At 41.5% G+C, this 27,012-nt stretch overlaps 1 pseudogene; it reads left to right on the top strand.

Annotated features, from left to right (window-relative positions):
• The window catches only part of LOC113053819 (piezo-type mechanosensitive ion channel component 2-like), a 150,318-nt pseudogene that overhangs the window by 19,937 nt on the left and 103,369 nt on the right, over window positions 1-27,012 (top strand).

Consider the following 27,012-nt stretch of genomic DNA (forward strand, 5'->3'; position numbering starts at 1 on the left):
ATATTAGTAGTCTCAGCACTCGTATGGGAGGTCGAGTCGAAGGTCAAGATGGCCTTAGAAGGGGTAATGCCTCCGTCCGGTTGTCCACCGAACCGTTTATTTGTGCCGGAGGAGTTAAGGTCCGAAGTTGTCCAGTGGGGTCATTGTTCCAACATGGCTTGTCATCCAGGGATAAGAAGAACTAATGGGTTGGTTAGACAACGATTCTGGTGGCCACGTATGGCTTGCGATGTCCGCGATTTTGTTTTGGCTTGTTCAGTTTGCGCCAGTGGTAAGTCATCTAATCGACTGATGGGCTTCTTCAACCGCTGTCTGTCCCTTCGAGACCCTGGTCACATATCGCTCTAGATTTTGTCACCGCCCTCCCGCCCTCTAATGGCATGACAGTCGTTTTGACTGTAGTGGACCGGTTCTCGAAGGCGGCACATTTCATTCCCTTGCCCAAATTACCGACAGCCAAGGAGACAGCGGTTACTGTTTTAGATCACGTCTTCTGGCTTCATGGCCTCCCGGTAGATGTGGTGTCAGACAGGGGATCTCAGTTTATATCCAAATTTTGGAAAGAGTTTTGCAAATTATTAGGAGTGTCTGTTAGCTTGTCGTCGGGTTATCATCCCCAATTCAACGGACAATCTGAGCGAGCCAACCAAGATTTAGAAAGGACATTGAGATGTTTGGTCTCCAAAAATCCTTCTTCCTGGAGTCAACAACTCTCTATGGTGGACTCGAGACGGAGGGGACGAGGATTCCAGTATCTGGTGGACTGGGAAGGTTACGGTCCGGAGGAGAGGAGTTGGGTACCTGCTAGGGACATATTGGATCACTCCCTTATTGATGAATTCAATCAGCAGGTAGGCCCTTCTGGGAACTCCAAGAGGAGTTCTTAGAGGGGGGGGTTGGGGGGTACTGTCACGGCTGGTAAACCGTGATCTTGGGTTGTTTACACTTTGTGGTGAATTCTGTGTGTTCCGCGTCTGCACTGATTAGTTGTGGGCGTTTCCGTTAATTGTATCAGCATCAGCTGCCACTCATTACTCATCCTCTATATAATGGTTTGTCTCACGTCTAGTGTTTGTGAGATCGTTGTTTCATGTCATTGTGTTTACCCCCGTCTGGCTTCTGTGTAGTTTGCGTTTTGGATGTCTGTGTTTCCCCAGAACCTCATCCACTCTCCGCACAATCACTTAGCCACGGACATTTACCTTCGGCTCTATTCTCCGCAGTTCCTGTGCCACTCTCTCCTGCTGCCTCACGCCATCAACATCCGGATTCTTCACCTGTCTTCCACAACAGTCTGGATTACTCACCGCCTTACCATCTCTCTGGAGTGTAGCTGTCTTCATCGTGTGTCATTGTCTATCAACTATATCTCATTAAATTCATTAACTTGCACTTGTTTCCAGACTGTCCTTTTACCCACCGTCACAGTGACACAGAACATGGGCCCAATTTTTTTTTTTTTTTTTTTTTGTACTGGTGTGAGAGTTCACATCTACAAATTAATGTCTCCAAAACTAAAGATATGATGATAGAATTTTATACTTCTGTTGATACTCCATCTGAAGTAGTTACTGCGGGCAAAGAAGTTGAAAATGTTAGTTCATACAAGTATTTTGGTACAGTTATTGATGATAAGTTTAGTTCAGACAGGACTACTTTGGCAAGTTTACTTGAGTTTATTGAACACAAGTTATATGGCAGTATGGTTCCTTTTAGAGGTGCTTGCTCTCAAAATAATTGAACATACAAGAGCTTTAACCAATAACCCCCCAGAACCATCAGCTTGGAAATACATGACATTTAAGACTCTTAATAATGTCTTTAAAATAAAACAGTGGTAATCATGTAGATGTGGCAGTGGGACATCTGTCCTGTACCTTGGTTATGAGAATGAGTGTCTCTAAGCAGTGAGGTCTTGTACTTGTGTCTTTCAAGTGATCTGAAACGAAGAACATGACAACTAGAAGGTGCACGGTAATATGCTCATGCTTATAATGGGGAGGGAGAGGGTTGCGAGCGGTTTGAGCATGCTCACTGAGCAGTGGTGCCACGAGTATATTTCTTGTGTCTAATAGTAGAGTGGTACTGATTGGAGCAATTTGATAGCTGACCACATCAGCTGGTTGCAGCCTATGCCTCCGTGGCCTGACTGAACTAACTTTGCACTCGATTTGAGTGGAAAACTAAAATCTTTTTGTATCAAAAGCACAAAACGGTTATATTTATTGAGGAAGCTTAAGTCATTTGATGTGGTTAAATCTATATTGATATTGTTTTATAGATCTTTTATTGAAACTGTTTTAACTTTTGATATGATCTGGTTTTATGGATTAAATGTTAAAAATAGATCCCAGTTGCAGAGCATTGTTAATTTAGGGTCAAAGATTACAGGCTACACAATATAAATGAGCTCTGATTAAACAGAGAAAACTATTTGCATTTTTTAACGATGAAGAGGGCAGTAATTCAGAGGACCCATGAGCTGATGAGTTAAATCAGGTGTGTTTGATTAGGGAGACAAAGAAAACGTACAGTGTTGGGGGATCCTTCAGGACAGGTTTGGTAACCACTTTAATGTGATGGGTGCGCGCTGACGCTGAGCACTGAGCAAAGCAGATCCAGTCTGGGTTTAGTTTTGGAGATGGCAACACGGAGATCATCTTCCACGTTAATGTGATCTATGTTTATGTTTTATGTAAGTCAGTGCTAAGAAAGTCTTCTCGCATAAATAAGTTGACCAAATGGCATCAGTGTATCCAAAGTGGCTTTGGAAAGCTGCGGGTACTCATCCTTCACCGAAATCCAGAACTCGTCCAGCATTTTTGAGTCACAAACGTGTCCTCAAGGTTTGATCATATGAAAGTTCAATCAGCGCATCCTCTGTGTCACACGTCAGATGGTTTGCGGTGGCAGTGAAAGGGGATCGAATCCAGTGTTTGTCTTGCGTACCTTCCTCTGGAATGTTCTTGTTAAAATTATCCAGAAGGGATTGGATATGGTCAGTAATAGACTCCCTGACCATATTTACACTCAATGTATTTTTCTTGAGGAATTCGTCTAATTTAGTGAACATGTCTATGTGCCCAGTTTCCACCCGTTCTCTCCAGCGCTCCACTTTACACATAAATTGTATCATTAAGAGACAGGATGCGTTTTTGCCCTGCAGTGAAATGTTAAGTCTGTTCAGTTTTTAAATATAGATGACAAATATGCCAGCTTTGTAACCCAGCCAGTATCAGTGAGGTGCTCGGCGAGAGGAGATCTTTGGTAAGTGAGGAAAATGTGCACCTCATCTCGCAGCTCATACAGATGGCTCAGCACATTGCCCCGCGATAGCCAGCAGACTTCTGTGTGGAGCAGCAGGCCCCGGTGCTCTGATCCCATTTCATTGCAGAGTGTTAAAAACAATCTCGTGTTAAGTGGTCGTGATTTAATGTGATTGACCATTTTTACTGCAGTTTCAAGAACGTGTTTTAACTCTGGGTTCAGTGTTTTACATGCGAGGGCTTCTCTGTGTATGATGCAGTGAGTATAATTGACATGAGGTGCCACTTGCAGGACTCGTGCTTTTAAACCCTTCTTTTTTCCAGGCATTGCGCCTGCACCCTGACAGGCCCTCGCTTCAAGAGAGACCCTCTTCTTTTAGATTGCAGTCCAGTTTGTTAAAAATGTCCTCACCAGTGTATGTTCCCTCCAGCAGCACGCAAAACAGCATTTCCTTGTTAAGCTTCGCCTCAAAAATGTACCTGACAAAAACTAGGAGCTGGGCGGAATCGGAGATGTCAGTGGAGATTGTAAAGAATACTCCTTTCACTGCATCAATGAGTTGACGTTTAATGTCCAGTGCCATGTCACTGATGCTGAGGGCTACAGTCCTGTCTGAGAATCACAGCTGGCTTAATTAAAGTTTCACCTATCGTGTGAGGCTTTTTAGTTTGTGCAGTAAAATATGCCACTTCATAGGAAGCCCTCTGAGCTTTAGTGGGGATCGTTGTTTGTAAAGTTAGGAGTTTCTTTTGCCCTTGTAAATCTTCCTCTTTTCTGAGGAAAAACTCGATAGGTTTAGCAGAGAGACTGGGATGTTTAGTGTTCAAATGTCTTTGCATTTTTACCGGCTTAAGACTCTCGTGAGCAAGGACTTCAGAGCACATTACAAACTGGGAATGTTGTACTCCATTTACAACCTGACACACAAATCCATGCTTAAAGAGTAACTAAACCCTAAACCAAAATTTTTTTAATTAATGATCTGTAAGAATGGGGCTTCATTAGTGCTGTTCATCGATTCGAGTAACTTTTTTACATTTGAGTATAAAGTGTTTTAATTTTACAATATGTGGTGTAAAAATGTTCAGGTTGAACGGTGGCTACCGAAGTTGAATTTTCCTATTGGATGTTTGTGGTGGTATGTGACGTAAGCGGTGGCAGGTGACTTAAGCAGTTTCCAGCTCACCACACCCTTTGTACTGTACGAGCTACCATGCCCTTGGCAGTATAAAACCATCTTGTTCCATCAAAATCACTGTAGTGGGTCAGGAGTTGGAATTGTGAGTATTGAAAACGATCAGGATAGAGTATTTTAGCTTCTATTTAGCATAGCGTTTATATAGTTATTTAGACTTTTTAGTGTAGCCTATGCAGTTAATTAACATAGCTGTTAGTGTAACATTAGTATTGTTAGAAGCATAGTTAGTTAGTAGCATAGTATTGCATCAGTTAGGATAGCTTCAAGTAAGCATATTTTTATTTACGGTGGTCAGGATGGTACGTAGGTGTTGTGTTGCTGGTTGCAACAACACTGCTGTACTGCATAGTTTCCCAGCAGTCTTGAAAATTAGGTGCCAGTGAAAGACCGCGAGTTCCCGCCTAGAGCTGGAATGTGCAAATTGCATTTTACGCGGGATTGCTTCTCCAAAGCAATTGATGTGGAATTGAGCTTCTCCACACAGCTCACGCTGAAAAGTGATGCAGTGCTGATCACTATGCAGGAGTTAAGACTGCAGTTTGAGCCAGCGGCTCGAATTGATATGGCTTAGACCCTGGCCCTGGCCCTGGCCCTGTGTCCACAGACACCTTGACATCCTCCACTTCAGGTGTAGGTGGGGGAGAAAAGTCCTCTACTTCAGAAGAACGCTCTGTTGCAAAGCTACTTGCATACCTACAGTGACTATCCATTTTAGTGAGTCTGACAGCAGCTCTCAATTAATCCGTCACTGTGGGTCTCAGGTTCACGCCCCACCCACTCAGCCTGCCTTCGGTTCGTCCCCTCTATCTCCTGACTGGTTGTCTTACCAGGGGTTTAGTTACCCTTTAATAAATTCCTCTCTGTATTTTCTTGATTTGGAGTAAGCTGGGTCCCAGTGATGGGCTTGGCGGGCTCCACCCTTAGCAGAAGTGGAGGGCATTTCTTGTGGCTCACCCTCAGTGACCTCCAATGCTCTCTGGGATGTTTCCTATGCAACTGCAGTCTTTGCACCATCAACCTCACCTGTGGCACATGTGACTTTTCTCCCCCTCTCGGTTTTTCTGTTGTGGATATTAACCACCGTTTCATTTTAAAGCAGTATTATTTGTTTGTAGCCTCCAAACACCTTTAACTTTAGCAAACAGCGGGACATGTTGTCAATTCAAGTCAAGTCACCTTTATTTATATAGTGCTTTAAACAAAATACATTGCGTCAAAGCAACTGAACAACATTCATTAGGAAAACTGTGTGTCAATAATGCAAAATGATAGTTAAAGGCAGTTCATCATTGAATTCAGTGATGTCATCTCTGTTCAGTTAAATAGTGTCTGTGCATTTATTTGCAATCAAGTCAACAATATCACTGTAGATGAAGTGACCTCAACTAAGCAAGCCAGAGGTGACAGAATGGAGAAAAAAACCTTGGGAGAAACCAGGCTCAGTTGGGGGGCCAGTTCTCCTCTGACCAGACGAAACCAGTAGTTCAATTCCAGGCTGTAGTAAAGTCAGATTGTGCAGAAGAATCATCTATTTCCTGTGGTGTTGTCCTGGTGGTCCACTGAGACAAGGTCTTTACAGGGGATCTGTATCTGGGGCTCTAGTTGTCCTGGTCTCCGCTGTCTTTCAGTGCAGTAGAGGTCCTTTCTAGGTACTGATCCACCATCTGGTCTGGATACGTACTGGATCCGGGTGACTGCAGTGACCCTCTGATCTGGATACAGACTGGATCTGGTGACTACAGTGACCTTGGAATAAAACAGAAGCAGACAAATATTAGCGTAGATTCCATTCTTCTAATGATGTAGCAAGTAAATGGGGTGTTATGGTAAGTGTTTCCGGTTTACCTAATTAATGCAGCCTAAAAATCCTTTAACGGATTTGGATATTAAAAGCATATTAGTATGTTATGTGTAAGCCAGTTATGTGTTTGCCTCCCGAACAATGTTAGGTAGGTTATTCCAGAGTTTAGGCGCCAAATAGGAAAAGGATCTGCCGCCCGCAGTTGATTTTGATATTTTAGGTATTATCAAATTGCCTGAGATTTGAGAACGTAACGGACGTAGAGGATTATAATGTAAAAGAAGCTCATTCAAATACTGAGTTGCTAAACCATTCAGGGCTTTATAAGTAGTAATCAATATTTTAAAATCTATTCAGGGTTTGATAGGGAGCCAGTGCAGTGTTGACAGGACCGGGCTAATATGGTCATACTTCCTGGTTCTACTGAAAAAAAGCGTTTCATTGGATCAAAGTAAAAATTTTACGTCAACTTCTTACATCTAATTACTTTACTTTTTATCAACTTAAAATTTTTAATTTGAAAAGAATTAACTATCATTACTTAGCCAAAGCAAAAAGTATCTTTGAATCAAATAAAGTTTTTAGGTTTAATGAAATCTCAAATTATACCTTGTCTTAATGTTTTCTCTTTGTATTAACTTAATTCTTTTACTTTACATCTAACCAAATATCCAACCAAATACAATTTAAAATTGTAATGTAATGTAAATATAGACAAATTTTATTTACTTTCAGAATGTGTAATTGTATCATCTAAGATGAATGACAAGCATCAAACTTTTGACAATTTATTTTGTCATAATAATTTTTTTTACAATGTGTACAGTATCCTGATACAAATACAAACTGTCTATCAATGTAAACATCATACACTTGACATTTTTTTATCATAAAATATTTCTACAATGTGTATAGTATTGATATAAAAACACATATTGTATAACAGTTTTTAGTGTCGTTATACATAGACACACTGGATAAATTCACCTTAAGAAACAGTTATGGTTTCAAAGAGAAACATGCAATCTTTCCATGAACTGTCAATCTTACTACAAAATTAAACCTTTCAAATTCTTCTGAAGTCTTTTTAGCTTCATGGAAAAGTTTATTCAAAAATGAAACGTCTCTCATAATTGTCATAATGTATCTGAACCTAATTTAATTAAAGTTAAATACTTGATTAGCTTAAGGGTGAGTAAAAAACATAAGAATTTCCATTTGTTGGGTAAACTATTTAACTTACCCTGGATAAAACACAACTAAGGCCTGGTTCACACGGGACGATTTTAAAATTGTCGGCCGATTTTCCAAATATGAGAGACCCCACACACAGCGATAAAAAATCACGGGTCTAACAGTTTTGGTCGTTCCGTGTGTGGTGTGCAGCCACACGGCAATATCAACACATCACACACGAACCGATTTGACTCCCGAGCATTCCCAGGTCAGACGGGAAATCTCGCAAAATCCCTCGAGATCAAACGTGACTTTAGAGTAAACAATCATGGCGGACGAAGAGGATGCAGTGGCCATAGTTTGTTCTTGGTTTTTAACTGAAAAAAAAACATAAGAAAAACAAGAAAAGGCGATGGTCAAAGAGGTGGAGACAACGCGAGCATGGACTATACTTGCTATATCATAATATGGAGATAAGTTGTTGTTTTATCTCATATAAATGTTGTTACGTACTACACAGATTAATAACCGTTGAAATAAACGTTCATATATTCGTTTCCGTGTACTCTGGTGGACTGCAGTTGTGGATGTAGTTATGCACATCGACTTTATTTGTATTTGTTATATTATATACGCCGGCTGTTTTGATTTTGTTTCCCGGTACTAACTAACTTGCCTCGTCACCTCGCTTTCTGATTGGCTACACGCCACAGTCCACAGGCTGCATGATTGTTTGTCCTCGGGGGACACCACACACGAGAAGAAATCGGGCCAAATAAATCCGACATGTTGGATATCCCCGATTTGAGATCGGAGCGGTCCCGACATTCTTCCGAGCAGAGGAGAGCAGTCTTAACACACCACACACGGCAGGAATATTTGATCAGATTATTTTACGATAATCGGAGCATCCTAAGATTGTCGGAAGGGGTGAATCGGGGCTAAAATCGGCCTAATTATCCTGCCGTGTGAACCAGCCTTTAGCCAAGATAAAACAAATCAGGTTAAGTAAACAGACAGTTAACTTTGTATAAAAGGCTTAAAACAGTACAACATCTTCAAAGAAACTTACCATCAGTAGAATATTGTAGCTGAGTCAAAGGAAACAAATTTACTCCAACAGCTTTGAAGAGAGGTTCTGCACCCTTCGGCTCATCTACTTACTCTCGATGTCCATGATTATTCTTTGAAAGGCCTAAATTATATATTTTAGTCCTTCAGGATATTTTAAGTTCAGTGCATAAATGTGTCCAAACATGATGGCACAGGCATGTGCAAAAGAGGGCAACTCAATTAGTACTTCCACACCGTCCATGACAATGGAAATGTCCAGTGCACGATAAGGAGCATCAGTTTCAATGATCACAAAAAATGCCATGGTGGTCAAATTCTCTCTCCGCTTCTCCCTCTGGTCAGCCTAAAAACATAGAAGAACAGAGAGTAATTGAGGGACTGTGGGAGAAAAAAAAAACACCACTTCATCTGAATACTACAACATTTATTTAGCTTTCCTTCTATGGAGATCAATGCAGAACACAAACGTTTGTTGCCAACTTTCATTAAAATATCTTAATTTGTGTGCAGCACAAAAATAAAATATATACAGTTTATTACAAGAGTAGAGTAAGTGATGATAATTTTTGGGTGAAGACATACTTTTACACTCTCTTTGGCTTTGAAAATCTTTTTAAACACTTGTACAATCAAATACTACCATGTGTTGACCAATCACAGACAAATTTGTTGGCCAATCAGAGGCATTTATCAATCTACTCAACAAAATGCATTTTTGGGTAAACCAACCCCTTTTAAAGGAGTAGTTCAAATTCAAAATTCTGTCATCATTTACATGGTCTCTTGTAATTTCAAGCCTATATGAATTACTGTCCTCTGTAGCATTTTGAACAATGCTGGAAACAGAAGAGCTGAGCCCCCATTCACTATTAATGTATGGACAAAAAACAAATGCAAGTGAATGGGGGGCTCTTAACAACACTCTTCAAAATGTATTCGTTTGTGTTCTGTGGAAGAAAAGTCACACAGGTGGATGTATAAATTATAACAATTACTTTAATTACTTTAAAGCTATATTTCACTAACAAATCAAAATTTCCCCACGTTTTACTCACCAAATGTTGATTTGGTAGTGAAATATCACTTTAAGGCAAACATGGTTGGAGAAAATTTCAGTAGTTTACATTGTCTACATTACCTGGTATTCAGACAGCTTTCATCTTCACCATGGGTACGTGATCAGGCACTTCAGCAGGCACTCTCTTCGTTTTTTATTAGACCAAAACACTACTAAATTGATTGCCACCAGCAAATTTGTTCGCATGTTACAAATACCTGATCCATAACTTTAATATTGTCCTTAGTTTTTACATGGAGAACTCCACCTTTGCTCCTAATAACCTGGAGAAGCTGAGAGCTCGGTCTGTCCAAAAAAATCAGCATTAATCTGTAAGAAAGAGAAACAGAAAATAGACTTCTGAAAAAATAAATAAATTGAGATCTAGTTGTAAAAGTACATATACACACACAAAGCATTAAACAACAAAAGGTATAATTAGGGCATTTAAGATATTTTCTCTACAAACTCAAATATATTTACTCTACAAACTAAATTTAAATGGTAAAGAAAAACTATGGTAAATACAGGATTATTTACGTACATTTTAACATTTTTCATTAAAATAAATGCTTTTACCTCCTCTTGTTGAATAAGAGCTGGCCATCTTTCTGGCAGTTCTTGAACACAAGGTTGGTTTTCCACAATCTATTGTCTGCGTAAGGCATATGTTGTCTTGCCTTGTGCATTTAAAAGTATCCGTATCTATAGGTTTTGTATGATCACCCACTAAAAACACAAGGAACAGTTTCATTATTTTTCAGGTGCTGCCCAATGTGAAGGAAGTAGTCTATAAACGATGGTGCGTGTTTGTATTTACAAAACAAGCATTTATAAAAGTTTACAATCTCTTAAGTCATAAGTCAATGTGTTGTGTTAAAGCTCGTCAAGACGGAAATTTTCGACATATTTTACCATTTATGCGGCAGAGGACAATGTTGACGCGCGAGTCTCATGCGCGTGCGCTTTGGGATGCACGAGCGCAGAAAGCCTTTGTGCTATTAACAATTTCAGTTCTGTTTCGCGGCTATATGGCGCTTTTAAAATATCAAGCTCTTCATTTTTCATTGATCCATGTTTCTTTGATCACTCTAACGTGTCAGTAACTTTATGCAATCCGCATAATGAAAGATGCGCGTATATGTGACAAAACACACCCATTAAACAATTAACTTAGTCAAAATCATCATATAACGTTACATACTTATCAATAAGTAACCATAATTTAAAGCTTATTTGTATAATTACTCACCAATATTGAGGATCCAACCATGTGTATCAGCAGCAGTCTGGACGCGAGGAAAACAAGATGGCCGTTGACCAGAAAATTATCAAACCTAACCTCGATGACGTCAGTGGTCACGTGCTTCTCACAAAACTCAAAATTATTGATTTGATGTGTAGAAAATAGTTTAAATTAAACCAACAAAACTTAGATTTACTTCCAATTTAAGAAAATAATTTACTTTGGCTCAATAACAAGACAGAAAATTAAGTAATTTAAGTCGGATCAAGTATAAAATTAGCTTTAGAGTAATGATAAGGCAGTTGCACTTTTTTCAGTGATAAGAACTCTTGCTGCTGCATTTTGGACTAGCTGTAGTTTGTTTACTAAGCATGCAGAACAACCACCCAATAAAGCATTACAATAATCTAACCTTGAGGTCATAAATGCATGGATTAACATTTTGTCAGGACACTGGTTTGATCATCAGGACTTCTGTTGTGTTATGTCTAAAGTGGTTAATTCCACTCACTCTGTCTTCACAGCTGCACCTCATCCTAATTAGTGTTCCAGCTCACACACACACACCTGTCTCTCAATTTCACATTGATTTTCTTCTATACTTATGCTTCTCTCTTTCTGTGCTTCTCTGTCAGTGTGTCTTGGCTACCATCCGTTTCACTACTGTCCTTAAAACTATTGTGCTCAAGTTGTGCCTAGTTGTCATGCCCTGTTTGTTCATTTAATCTTGTTTTTTGTCTTTTTGGTGTACCCAGTCCCGTACACAGTCCAGTTTTTGGAGTCCTTCCCGGGTTGCTGATTGTCAGCGTTTGTTTTGGATTATTGCCTTTGTTTTGGACTATTGCCTGTTTTTGTTCAATAAATTTTGGCAAACTGCGAATCTGCTCTTGGGTCCCTTTTTCTCCCAGCAACCCTAACAGTACACACTGACCAGGATGGATCCAGCAGATCAATCGCAGTTTCGCTCCGCTTTGGAAGCGCAGGGTGTGCTGCTCGGACAGCATCAGGGAAAGCTGGCGGCAGCTCATCATGCCATGGACACTTTAGCCAGTCAAGTCTCTGAGCTAACTGAAACCATTCGCCGGATGGAGACTGAACGTAACCTACTGTCAACAGCCACCGGACGTTCTTCAGTCACCCCTGAACCACGCATCAACAATCCTCCCAATTACTCCGGTGAGCCTACGGAATGTCGATCATTTATTATACAATGTGAGGTGATTTTCTCTCTGCAACCCCTCACTTATGCCTCAGATTCAGCCAAGGTGGCATTTGTCATCTCCCTTCTTACCGGTCGGGCTCGGGAATGGGCCACTGCTGTATGGGCTGCTAAGGCAGCATGTTGTATGGAGTTCGCCAGCTTCAAAGCGGAATTTGTCAAGATATTTGACCGCTCAGCACTCGGTAAAGAGGCATCGCGGCTGTTGGCAGCACTTCATCAGGGGAGGCGTTCGGTGGCGGACTTCGCTATCAAGTTTCGCACTCTGGCTGCGTCCAGTAAGTGGAATGATGCAGCACTGGCAGCCAGGTTCACGGAAGGCCTGGAGGATGAGATAAGGGATGAGATGTATGCTCACGATCTTCCTGAACATCTAGATGAACTTGTTGACCTGGCTATCCGTTTGGATAATCGACGGGATCTTCGTCGGAGAGCTCGGGCTTCTACATTCTTGCCTTTTGTAAACCCTGTGTCTGCCTTTTCGGGGTCCGATACTCCCGTTCCCTTATCTGCTCCGGAACCTATGCAGTTGGGCAGGTACCGGTTATCTGCAGAGGAGAAACAGAAACGTCTTTCCAAAGGATTATGCCTCTACTGTGGCCGTCATGGACATTTTGCTTCTTCCTGTCCGGCAAAAGCCAACGCTCGCTAGTAAGAAAGGGGGTTCTGGCGAGCGCTACTTCCACCACCCCGTCTACTGGTTCGCGCTCTATGATTCCTGTCTCAGTCACTTATGAAGGTGCAGTTCATCAACTCTCTGCTCTCATCGATTCAGGAGCTGAGGGGAATTTTATAGATTTTTCTTGGGCTTTGAAGAAGGGCATTTCTTTTCAATCTCTCTCTCCTGTCCTCACTGCTCATGCTTTAGATGGTCGCGAACTTACCACCATTTCTCAGGCCACAGTTCCATTACAATTAATCACATCTGGTAATCATAGAGAGGAAATAGTATTCTTTGTCACTCGCTCACCCCTCACTCCGGTGGTCTTAGGCCATTCCTGGTTAACCACTCACAATCCACACATTAATTGGTCTGAAAGCACCATCCTATCATGGAGTCCCTATTGTCATGCCCATTGTCTTGTGTCTGCCTTGTCTTCTGTCTCTTCTTTTCCTGTGTTGCAGGAGGAGCCGATTGATCTCTCCAGTGTTCCTGAGGTCTACCATGATTTGCGGGCGGTTTTCAGTCATTCCCGGGCCGCATCTCTCCCTCCACACCGTCCCTATGATTGTGCCATCAATCTTCTCCCTGGCACTTCTCCTCCTAGGGGGCGATTGTTCTCCTTGTCCGGTCCTGAAAGGGCGGCCATGGAGCGGTATCTGTCTGAGTCTCTGGCGGCCGGTGTTATTCGTCCCTCCTCTTCTCCGGCGGGGGCGGGGTTCTTCTTCGTGAAGAAGGATGGTTCCTTGCGTCCTTGCATTGATTATCGGGGGCTGAATGACATCACCATTAAGAATAGGTATCCCCTACCTTTGATGTCATCAGCCTTTGAGATCCTGCAGGGGGCAAGGTACTTCACGAAGTTGGACCTTCGCAATGCCTATCATTTGGTTCGGATCAGGGAGGGGGATGAATGGAAGACGGCTTTTAATACACCCACAGGGCATTTTGAGTACAGGGTCCTTCCCTTCGGTTTGACTAATGCCCCAGCCGTCTTCCAGGCGCTCGTCAATGACGTGCTGAGAGACATGATCAACAAATTTGTCTTTGTGTATCTGGATGACATCCTAATTTTTTCTCGTTCACTCCAGGTACACATTCAGCACGTCAGACGAGTGCTGCAGCGGTTGCTAGAGAACCAACTGTTTGCTAAGGTGGAGAAGTGTTCCTTCCACAACCAGTCAGTTCCGTTCTTGGGCCACATCATCTCGGTGGAGGGGATCTGCATGGACCCTACGAAGGTAAAGGCCGTCTCTGACTGGCCCACCCCTGGCAACCGTAAATCTCTGCAAAGTTTTATTGGATTTGCTAATTTCTACAGGCGGTTTATCCGTAATTTCGGCCAGGTGGCGGCTCCTCTGACAGCATTAACCTCCACAAAGAAACCGTTTTGCTGGTCCTTAGCTGCTCAGGCAGCCTTTGATGAACTTAAGAGGCGGTTTTCATCCGCACCTATTTTAATAACTCCGGACCCTTCCCGGCAGTTTATTGTGGAGGTTGATGCGTCAGAGGTAGGTGTTGGAGCGGTTTTATCTCAACGATCCCCTCTTGACAATAAAATACATCCTTGCGCTTATTTTTCACACCGATTGTCCCCCACAGAACGGAACTACGACATCGGCAACCGGGAGTTGCTGGCTGTACGGCTAGCTTTGGGGGAGTGGCGCCACTGGTTGGAGGGCTCGGCGGAGCCGTTTCTGGTCTGGACCGACCATCGGAACTTGGAATATATCCAAACTGCCAAACGACTAAATTCCAGGCAGGCTCGCTGGGCACTCTTCTTTGGTCGCTTTAATTTTACCCTGTCTTACCGACCAGGCTCCAAAAACATTAAGCCTGATGCGCTCTCCCGTCAATTCACTGCCCCGGAGGATGCAACTCCACCAGACACCATTATTTCACCTGGTTGTGTGGTGGGGTCCGTCACCTGGGGCATCGAGGAGCATGTCAGGCTGGCTCAGTCGGAGGCAGAGGTGCCAGAGGGGGGCCCGGTGGGTCGGCTGTTTGTTCCGGAGTTGGTTCGGCCAGAGGTTCTGGAGTGGGGTCACGCCTCCAAACTGGTCTGTCACCCAGGAGTGAGGAGAACGTTGGCTGCCATTCGTCAGCGTTTTTGGTGGCCAGGCATGGGGGGGGAGGTTCGTGATTTTGTGGTCGCCTGCTCGGTCTGTGCCCAAAACAAGTCCTCTAGTTCTGTACCCGTTGGTTTGCTCCAACCTCTTCCTGTCCCATCTCGTCCCTGGTCTCATATTGCGCTGGACTTTGTGTGTGGTTTACCAGAGTCCAGTGGCAATACGGTTGTTCTCACTGTAGTGGACCGCTTTTCTAAGGCGGTTCACTTTATCCCTCTCCCTAAACTTCCTTCTGCCAGGGAGACTGCTCGGGCGGTCGTGGACCACGTCTTTCGGATCCATGGTCTTCCGGAGGACGTGGTTTCTGACCGGGGACCCCAGTTCGTCTCCCACTTCTGGAGGGAGTTCTGTCGACAGATTGGTGCTACCACTAGCCTGTCGTCAGGATTCCACCCACAGACCAATGGCCAGACCGAGCGTGCGAACCAGGACCTTGGGAGGACCCTTCGTTGTCTGGCTTCACATAATCCCTCGTCCTGGTGCCAGCAGCTTACGTGGGTTGAGTATGCGCACAATACATTGCCGGTGTCGTCTACTGGATTGTCTCCTTTCTTTTGCTGTCTCGGATATCAACCCCCTCTGTTTCCTTCACAGAGTTCCGAAGCTGCGGTTCCCTCAGTTCAGGCATTTATCAGTCGATGCCGGCGAACCTGGAGGAGGGCCAGGGAAGCGCTTCTGAGAACTAGGGAACGCACCAAGAGATTGGCGGATCGTCGTCGGGCTGAGGCACCCAGATACATCTGTGGGCAAAAGGTATGGCTCTCCACCAAGAACCTGCCTCTTAAGGTGCCCTCCAAGAAGTTGGCACCGCGGTTCATTGGGCCATACCCCATTGTTAAGGTGCTCAGTCCGGTGGCGGTTCGGCTTCGGCTTCCGCATCCTCTTCGTCGAGTGCATCCAGTGTTTCACGTGTCTTGTGTCAAGCCTTTTATTCGTTCTCTCTCTTCATCATCTTCCCCTAAACCCCTACCCCCTCCTCCCTTGATAGTTGAGGGTGCTCCCGCTTTTACCGTTAGGAGGATTCTTGATTCCAGGCGGCGGGGCAGGGGATACCAGTACCTGGTTGATTGGGAGGGGTACGGTCCAGAGGAGAGATGTTGGGTCCCGACTCGGGACATTCTGGACCGCTCTCTTATTGAGGATTACCATCGATCTGCCCCTCACCCTGGAAAGCCTGGTGGCATTCCTGGGGCGGGGGGTCCTGTCAGGACACTGGTTTGATCATCAGGACTTCTGTTGTGTTATGTCTAAAGTGGTTAATTCCACTCACTCTGTCTTCACAGCTGCACCTCATCCTAATTAGTGTTCCAGCTCACACACACACACCTGTCTCTCAATTTCACATTGATTTTCTTCTATACTTATGCTTCTCTCTTTCTGTGCTTCTCTGTCAGTGTGTCTTGGCTACCATCCGTTTCACTACTGTCCTTAAAACTATTGTGCTCAAGTTGTGCCTAGTTGTCATGCCCTGTTTGTTCATTTAATCTTGTTTTTTGTCTTTTTGGTGTACCCAGTCCCGTACACAGTCCAGTTTTTGGAGTCCTTCCCGGGTTGCTGATTGTCAGCGTTTGTTTTGGATTATTGCCTTTGTTTTGGACTACTGTCTTTGTTTTGGACTATTGCCTGTTTTTGTTCAATAAATTTTGGCAAACTGCGAATCTGCTCTTGGGTCCCTTTTTCTCCCAGCAACCCTAACACATTTCTGCATTTGACATTGAGAGCACACCTAGGTTTCTAACTGATGAAGAAGAATTAACAGAGCAGCCATCAAGTCTTAGACATTGTTCTAGGTTATTACAAGCAGAGTTTTTAGGTCCTATAATTAACACCTCTGTTTTTTCAGAATTTAGCAGTAAGAAATTACTCGTCATCCAGTTTTTATATCGACTATGCATTCCATTAGTTTTTCAAATTGGTGTGTTTCACCAGGCCACGGATAAGTATAGAGCTGACTATCATCAGCATAACAGTGAAAGCTAACACCATGTTTCCTGATGATATCTCCCAAGGGTTACATATAAAGCGTGAAGAGTAGCGGCCCTAGTACTGAGCCTTGAGGTACTCCATACTGCACTTGTGATCGATATGATACATCTTCATTCACTGCTACGAACTGATGGCGGTCATATAAGTACGATTCAAACCATGCTAATGCACTTCCATTAATGTCAACAAAGTGTTCAAGTCTATGTAAAATAATGTTGTGGTCAATTGTGTCAAACGCAGCACTAAGATCCAATAAAACTAATAGAGAGATATACCCACGATCAGATGATAAAAGCAGATCATTTGTAACTCTAAGGAGAGCAATCTCAGTACTATGATACGGTCTAAAACCACCAAACCTGTATCTAACCTTTCCCATATTCAACCTCGATAGCAGCAGAAGTGTTCTGCATTTCAAATTGAACACAATAAGTTTTTATTTTTATTATTATTTAACTACATAGTAGTTATGGCCACCTAATATAGAATGGAACCAAGTTTTTATTTCAGGTTTTACCCTGTGCTATTCATGCATAGTAATAAATGTATGCTTTTTATTCTTCAGAGACTGGGCCATGGGACAGCATTTTCTTTCACCTTGGCATTGTCAGGTATGGAATATATTAATTAAAATGTTTCTTTCAAAGTAAGACATTACATCAGTAGCATACAGTTGCCTAATAGTGTTTGAGTCCACTTTAGTTGGGGCAAATCCTGTTCATGAGGTGGGGTGAACACAATTTTGTGAGATTCTTTCAACTGTTGAACAGATATAGTAATAAGATCAATGTAAATTTTCACACACAGTAATGTGGCCAGCCTGCATGTGTAACAGAAAACATTCCTCTTCGATTCTGGTTCAATCAACATTGTGTCAGTAGCTGAACACTAGGGGAACAGTGTAAATTCATGTAACATTAGTGATGCAGATTGGTATCACTTCTCAAACAGGTAAAGATAGCAAATGATTAAAGCTGCAAGCTTGAAATATACCCATAGTGTCACTGCCAATTAATAATTAGAGTTAACATCAATAACAGTCACCTGTATGAACAAGACATCATGAGCAGCATACGTTTAGCTCTCCCACATAGTGAAGATTTGTAAAGTGAGAAAAGATACATTTGAGTTAGCCATTGCTACAGATAGAGATGCAAATATAGGCTTTGTTGCACATCCCTAATGTGATCTATAAAATTTTATGGCATTTCTGGTTATTAAATGTTTTCTCCCACCCAGTGAAAATATATGTTTAATATTCTATGTGGTGTTCCACTTTTTATATTTTTTATATTGAACCTATATTTTAAGTTAATTGAACAGTAATGTTCTTTTCTTCCTCTGATTTTTTGTGTGTACTTAAATTGTCTCAATTATATATATTTGTTTTTCTTAGTAAAATACATATGTATCTTTTTACACCTCTTCCCAGGTTTAGTGATGTGGACACACTTAACATAATACGTCTACTAATGCCAGATCTCACTGTCATCCTGTCTACACTGTTCATCCTTCATTGGTGTAAAGCCAAGAAGCCACATCATAGTGAAAACCACTACAACAGTGAGGTAATGAGCAACTTGTAATTGTATAAATTAGTTGTAGATCAGGGCTGCTTAGTCTTCTTCCTGGAGGCCCACCATCCTGCAAGCCTAATCAAACACAATTAGGGCAGTTGATAAAGAACTTTGAGTTTACTTGAAAATTACGGCATGGCTGGAGCTAAACTCTGCAGGATTACATTATTATTTTTCTTTATTAAATCATTATAAACTTACTAGCTACTTTATATGCATTATAAATGATCGTAAGGTATAAAACATTTTAACTGAATGCATTTTCAAACATAAAACAACTAATATTTTTAGTGTTGTCTTCTCTGTTCCCGTTTCAATATTTGACAGGGTTCAGATGGAGAGACTCCGGACTCAGAATGTGAAGAGGAAAGTAGGACATCTGAGGAATCCTCCCTCAGCTCCTCTGATAAGAGTCACACCTCTCCACTCTCCTCTCCTGACGTTCTGCAAAAATGTATCATATTTTTGACCAGTCTGAGACTTCTTATGTCTTCTACAATGAACATTGCTGGAAAAGTCTTGGTGACTGTTCTGTTGGGGTTGGCAGGTAATGCATATTGATAGGAATGTTTGTGTCTATTCTAAAAAAATGATCTATAGATGCAGTCAATGATCTTATATATTTTGACAGGTATATCGTTTCCCTCGCTGACGTCAACACTGTATTTCATGGTGTTTCTTGGCATTGTGTGGTGCTGGGTATTAGACTATACCATCTCTTTGCTACACTTCAGCTCTTTGTGTGTAATGATGACCATCTTCAGTGGAGGACACATCCTTATCCTTTACCTCTACCAGCTACCTCTCATCCAACAGCTTATTCCTCCTCAGGATGGCTTTGCAAGGTGCAGTGCAGATTTCTACCCAGTAAACCGTATCATTAAAGGGAGGGTGAAATGCTCGTTTTCACTCAATATCCTGTTAATCTTGAGTACCTATAGAGTAGTACTGCATCCTTCATAACTCCAAAAAGTCTTTATTTTTATTATATTTATAAGAGAAAGATACTCTGTACCGATTTTTCCCGGAAAAACACGAGCGCCTAGAGGCGTGACTTGTGGGGGCGGAGCTAAAGAATCACGAGCGTGAGTAGGCTTTTGCGTTGAGAGCGTTTGGAAGCTGTGACACAGATCCAGAGGCTGAAATTTAACAAGAGCAGCATCAGCAAAGGCGTCTCTATGTGGTATGTACTGAAACTGTATATATTTGCTTAGCGGTTTTGGAAAATGATTAAGTTCCACTTTATGTCGTCTTTTTTTTTTTTTAAGCTGTACATGTGGAAAGTGCAGTTTGATGACAACATCGCATGTTGTTTACTTGATGTGCTTACACGCTGATAGCTAAGTTAATAACACAGAGATATTTGAAGCAGTTTTACTCACCGCATGCGGTTCCAACACACGATCGTGACCCTTTTTCGTTGGGACTGCATTATCCTTAAGAAATAAATGATGTGCAAATCCGGCGTCAAACTGGGCCTTGTTTGTAAAACAAGCATCTTCGAAATGCAGGGAACAAACAAAAACACTTGCACAACTCCGTTGATGCTCTGTAAAAATAAACTCCATCCACTGGTCCCTTAATGCTGTTTCTCTTTTGGTAATCTGTGCAGGGTTGTCTTGCCCTGGCAACCAAAAACACACTTCTTTTGTGACTTTTCGCGACGCTCTCGCTCTGATCAGAGAAAGCCTGTGCTTAGCCTCTCAGTGCTCTGCTATACGGGAGCGCGCGCTCTTCCGGCAGAAGTGCCTTAGGACCCATATAAGGAAATTCCGCTCCATTTAACGTCACACAGACCCATACTCGAAAAAAAACTTTCCGAAACTTGCGACAAACCGGAAGAGGTTTTTTTGGAACAAAAATACTCCTTCAAACGTACAACTTAATTTTTGAAACTTTGTCCATGTTTAGCATGGGAATCCAAATCTTTAACAGTGTAAAACACTCAGTATGCATGAATATCAAGTATGCTATACAAGTTAAAAAAAAAAAAAGAAAAAAAAAGAGAGATTGTTACTTAATAGTCATTTGTTTGGAAACAAATGTGTGATTTTACATTTTAGATGCTTGGCTTTATAGTGAATATAGAGATTATAGAGGGAAGTCTTATCAAGTAAAAAAAAAAAAATAACTCTAACACTCTCTGTTCCAATTGTATTATTTCTATTCTTAATGCTGCTTGTTTTCTTAAAGGGGTCCTATTATGCTCTTTTACAATGTCTTGAATTTGTTTTGGGGTTGTACTAGAACATGCTCGCATGCTTGGTGGTTTGAAAAACGCATAATTTTTTAAACATAATTTACAATATTACAATTTCTTTCTCCCCATCCTGGCATGAATGGCTTGTGTAGTTCCGGGTTTCATGAAGGCCTGCCTTCGAAAAAGGAAATGTGATGTGACTGGTTAGCTGTTCCAGTGCGTTGTGATTGGCGAACAGTTTAAGACAGTGTTTCAGTACTGCCTCACTACTTGCCAAAGCAGCATGTTCCTCAGTCAGCTCCGGTTTAGTTAAGGATGGCATCAACATGATATATAAATTTGAGCCAGATTAAGACCCCGTAACAATTTATTTTTTCCCACATGTATTTATTTCTAGATTATATATTTATTTATTTAATTAATTATTTTTACTTTTCCATTTGCAACATGGAGAAAAGGGAGGCAGTCCTTGTGGATCGCAGGTGAATCATTGGTTGAGAGCTCATGCAGAAGCCTCTGATTAAACTAATAATAGATATCGAAGTTTAGGAGATGGATTGCCAGATCAACTGGAGAGATCCAAAATATTTTCACAGATTCCCATTTATTATGTTGAATTATTTATTAGCGGTTGAATTCAGTTACAAAGCCGATTCCAAACAATTTAGGACACTGTACAAATTGTGAATAAAAACAGAATGTAATGATGTGGAATTTTCAAATTTAAATATTTTATTCAGAATACGAAATAGATGACATATGAAATGTTTAAATTGAGAAAATTTATCATATTAAGGGAAAAATAAGTTGATTTAAAATTTCATGGCATCAACACATCTCAAAAAATTGGGACAAGGCCATGTTTACCACTGTGTGGCATCCCCTCTTCTTTTTATAACAGTCTGCAAACGTCTGGGGACTGATGAGACAAGTTGCTCAAGTTTAGGAATAGGAATGTTGTCCCATTCTTGTCTAATACAGGTTTCTAGTTGCTCAGATGTCTTAGGGCTTATTTTTCGAATCTTCCTCTTTATGATGCACCAAATGTCTTCTATGGGTAAAAGATCTGGACTGAAGGCTGACCATTTCAGTACCCAGATCCTTATTCTACGCAGCTATGATGTTATAATTGATGCAGTATGTGGTCTGGCATTTTCATGTTGGAAAATTAGTTCCAACATGGATATTAAAACAGAACAGTTTGATGTAGGGAAAATAAATTGGTCAAAAATTTCTAAGCGAGATCTTAATAGATATGTGGATCATTCAGATGCTTTGTTGGCCAATATTGAGGTCCCAAATGATGCCTTGTTGTGTCGGGATATGAATTGTAAGAATGTGCAACACTGTAAGGCTTTATGTTCCCTGTATGAAGCTATTGTGGAGCCTCTCAGTATTTAGAGTAGGCCTCTATATAAACCTAGGAAAAACTTTCGTGCATTGTTAAGCCAGGGTGGAAGGAATACGTAGAAGAGCTTCATGTAGAGGCCCGTAATGCTTTTAAAAAATGGGCTGAGTCAGGCAAAAGTAGGCATGTCCCCTTGTTTGAAACAAAAAAAAAGCACTAATGCCAGATTTAAATGTGCACTTCGCTATATTAAAAGAAATGAAAACATTATGAGGTCTGATTCACTGGCATGGAAGCTGCAAAATAATAATCTTAATGATTTCTGGAAAGAAATTAAAACTATTAATAATTGCAAAATATCTCTTCCGTCTAATATAGATGGTGTGAGTGGTCCTGATGAAATCTCACAGTTATGGCGGAAACATTATTGTGAACTACTAAACTGTGTAAAAAACTAATCTGTTTGTGGTGGATAATGTGGAGTATAATGATGATGTTGTTATTACTTCTTCTGAAATCCATGAAGCAATATTGAAGCTAAGGGATAATAAGGCATGTGGTCCGGACCATATTACAGCTGAACATCTTAAACTTGCTAGTAAGAAACTGTGTCCTCTGGTGGCTATGTGCTACACAGGGTTTTTTGTTCATGGGGAGTTACCTGATTCTATGCTGTCTGTTGAGCTGGTACCTGTTATCAAGGATAAAGTGGGGAAGCTGAATAGCTCAGATAACTATAGGCCAATAGCTTTGGCCAGTGTTATGTCAAAAGTGCTGGAGACAGTTGTTCTGTGTAGACTTGAGAGGTACGTCCTCCTGTCTACGGATAATCAATTTAGTTTTAAACGAAAGCATGGTACTGATTTATGTATTTTTGCACTAAAGGAAATTTTAGATAGATATAATAAACAAAATTCCACAATGTTCTTGTGCTTCATTGATGCCTCTAAAGCATTTGACCGTGTTAATCATCAAACATTGTTTTTAAAATTGATTAAAAGTGGGGTCCCTGTTTTTTTTATTAGAATCTTGGTCTATTGGTATTCTCATCAGACAATGAGAGTTAAATGGGGGAGTGTAACAACGGCTCCCTTTAAAGTGACCAATGGGGTTCGACAGGGTGGAATTCTGTTTCATTTTCTTTTTAATGTGTATATGAATGATTTGTCTATGATTTTAAATGCTTGTGGTACAGGTTGTAGGGTTGGTGACTCACTAATTAATCACCTTATGTACGCTGATGACTTGGTCATTTTTAGCCCATAAAGTGCTGGTATACAACAGCTGTTGAGACTATGCACACAGTATGGTGTAGATTTTGATATAAAGTATAATCCAAAAAAGAGTAAAATTATGACTATAAATTATGAAGAAGTAGAGATGATAAACATTCTCATTTTCCTGATTTTTATCTATCTGGTACTGTACTTGATGTATGCACAGATATTACATATATTGGCCATATTATTGCAAATGACCGGTCTGATGACAAGTATATTTATAGGCAGCGTCGTAAGCTGTATATGCAAGCGAACATGTTGTGTCGTAAGTTTAGTATGTGCTCTGTCCCTGTGAAGATTTCACTCTTTAGAACATACTGTACAGCATTGTATACTGCCTATCTTTGGTGCCGTTATAAGCAAGATATCATTAGAAAGCTCACAGTGGCTTATAATGACAGCATGAGGCTGCTGCTAAGAGTTCCAAGAAACTCCAGTGCAAGCCATATGTTTGTTAGTGCCGGGGTAAGTCTAAATATGATCTAATTGCTGTGTTGGCTAACCCTAGACGAAGTTCTGTAAGATTTTCGTCCAGACTGTGGAACCATTGGTGTACATGTCTGTATGTTAGACACTGAACACTGTGGAGGGTCTATTTTTACTTCTTGTATATTTATTTATTTATTTTTATTTTTTCTTCTTCTATGTATGTGTTTTTGTATTGTACTATGGATCCCTTTGGGTCTGGAAATGAAGTTTATTAATTAATATCCACTTTGCCACAGTCCATTTTAAATGAGCCTTGGCCCAGAGAAAACACCTGTGCTTCTGGATCATGTTTAGATATGGCTTCTTTTTGGACCAATAGAGTTTTAGCCGGCAACGGGGGAATGGCACGGTGGATTGTGCTCACTGACTGTTTTCTGAAAGTATTCCTAAACCTATGTTGTGATTTCCATTACAGTAGCATTTCTGTATGTGATGCAGTGCCATCTAAGGGCCAGAAGATCACAGGCATCCTGTAATGTTTTCCGGCCTCGACCCTTACACACAGAGATTGTTCCAGATTCTCAGAATCTTTGGATGATATTATGCACTGTAGATGATGATATCTTCAAACTCTTTGCAATTTTTCTCAGAGAAACTCCTTTCTGATACTTCTTCAATATTTTTCGCCGCATCATTGGGGGAATTGGTGATCCTCTGCCCATCTTGACTTCTGAGAGATACTGCCACTGAGAGAGGCTCTTTTTATACCCAATAATGTTGCCAATTGACCTAATAAGTTGCAAATTGTTCCTCCAGCTGTTCCTTATATGTACATTTAACTTTTCCGACCTCTTATTGCTACCTATCCCAACTTTTTTGGAATGTGTAGCTCTTATGAAATCCAAAATATCTATATCCTATTTTATAAATATCAAAATCCTATCTTCTTTCTCTGCTAATGTCTCCTCTGCTAAAAGGACATACTACCATAACAAAATTAACAATTCATCTAACTCTCGCATGCTTTTTAAAACATTTTCCTCACTTTTTTGTCCTCCTCCTCCTGCTTCATCTCTAATAGCTGACGACTTTGCAACGTTTTTCATTAATAAAATTAAACACATTAGTGCACAAATTTCCACACCACAATCAGTCAAGCTCATATCACCAGCAAACTTACACTCATTTACGTCCTTCTCTTCACTCTCTGAGGCAGAAGTGTCAAAACTCATCCTTTCTAATCACCCTACAACTTGCCCGCTTGATCCAATTCCATCTCATCTCCTTCAAAAGCAAAAAAAGCATTGTGAGTAGACTGTAGAGACATTTCACTTCAGCGACACTTCAGCCATGTGTATTGAGGGTAGAAGATAGCGCTTTTCATTCAATCCCTCCCACCCACCTACAATTCCTGAGAGCACGGATCATTCACGGATGGTCCGTGGGAAAATCCTCCAGAAGTGTGGGATCAAGAATATTGTTTCTCGGGACCCAGGATTGTTCCTGCGGGCCGAAACCTTCCCAGTCGACTAGGTATTTGAGATTACCCCCACACCGCCAGGATTCCAGGATTTCCTTGACCTTATAGATGGTTCCTTCCTCCAGGAGTAATGGGATAGGGGGTTCCTCTGTCCGTTCAGGTTCTGTGGACACAGGAGGGTAAAAGGGTTTTAGTTGGGACACATGGAGGGTGGGGTGAATTCTATATTGTGGAGGGAGCTGGAGCTTGTATGTGACGGGATTGATCCGATACAGGAAAGTGAAGGGGCTGACGAATCTGGGACTGAGTTTCCGGCAGGGCAGGTGCAGTCTGATGTCTCGGGTCGATAGCCAAACCTTCTGTCCAGGTTGGTAGGTCGGAGAAGGTGTCCTACGAAGGTCAGCTGCCATCTTCTGTCCGCGCACTGCCCATTGGAGTTGGTGATGGGCCTCATCCCAGACTCTCTCGCTCTCCCAGAACCAGTAATCTACAGTGGGCACATCAGACGGTTCCCCAGACCAGGGGAAGAGAGGAGGTTGGTAACCGAGTAAGCATTAGAAAGGTGTTAGCCCTGGTTCCAGGAGACCTGCTGGCCATGGCAGAAAGTCAGGAGAAACCTTCTTATCTCCTGTATTTTCCGCTCTGACGGTCTGACGGTCACACCTAGGAGAGAAAAGAAAGCCTTCCATACATGGGAGATGAACTGGGGCCCATGGTCTGACACTATGTCCTCTGGGATACCAAACGGGCGGAATACCCAATTGATAAAGGAGTTCAGCAGTTTCTAGGGCTGTGGGCAGACCCTGTAGGGGAATGAGGCAACAGTAATTCAGTAAAACAGTAACAGTGCGTTGGTTATGTGGGACATACCAACATCCTGGTGGGCAGCCCAGCAGAGCAGCAGAAGGGACTTCCGCGGTGACTGGCAGTGAGGACTACTGAATGGGGCTGGAAATAAGTTTAGTGGGTATTAAATTTGCGGGTTCTTCCATACCTTCCTCGGGAGCATTGAGATGGGACAGGGCATCTGCCTTGATGTTTCGAGGTCCAGGTCTGTAAGAGATTGAGAAATTGAATCTGGTGAAGAAAAGTGCCTATCGAGCTTGGCGGGGGTTCAGCTGTCTGGCCTCTCTATGATAATGTAAGTTCTTATGGTCCGTGAGGATGGGAAATGGATGAGCTGCCCCCTCAAGCCAGTGGCGCCATTCCTCCAGTACTAGTTTAACCAGCACCTCGACGCGGAAATCCTCAATGCACCTCACCTTGCACATGCCAGTGTTTACGAATAGATTAAATAAAACGGGACAAATTTAATCTTGACAAACTATATATCATTATAAATATCTAAGCCTCAAGCATCGACGACAGATTGCTCTTTTTCAATGGAAAGCTTATAAAGACTGTATTTGCTACATTTGTGTAAGCAGTACACATAAAAACATGAACAATAGAAATGCTGTACATACCAGATTCGTCGTAATAACGAGTCATAAACACAGGAATAACATTTTAATATGGATCATAATTCCTTTGTTTATGTTTCAGTTCTTTAGCAACAGAATTGTTTGTGTCCGTTATGGAATAACTCAAGCTCAGAAACTGCGTCTTGGTAGTAAAAAAACGGAATGGTTTTGTAGCTTACAGTGTCACAAACTGAATGAGATGATCCACCGGAAAAAAGAATGAATGAAATATAGGCAAAATATATTATATTATTAATATAATAGTATAATATAATTGTGGTGCTCTCTCGTGATGGCTCGTGACGCGCGCTTCGACGTACCTGTCAGCTGATGGAGGCAGAACTTATAGCAATCGTCTTTTTCTTTGTTTGTTTTATTTTTTAGCAGTTTTTATATTGTTGAGAGTGTGTTTTATGTTGAA

Source organism: Carassius auratus, chromosome 34, assembly GCF_003368295.1.
Source record: "Carassius auratus strain Wakin chromosome 34, ASM336829v1, whole genome shotgun sequence".
In the NCBI taxonomy this organism is placed as follows: domain Eukaryota; kingdom Metazoa; phylum Chordata; class Actinopteri; order Cypriniformes; family Cyprinidae; genus Carassius; species Carassius auratus.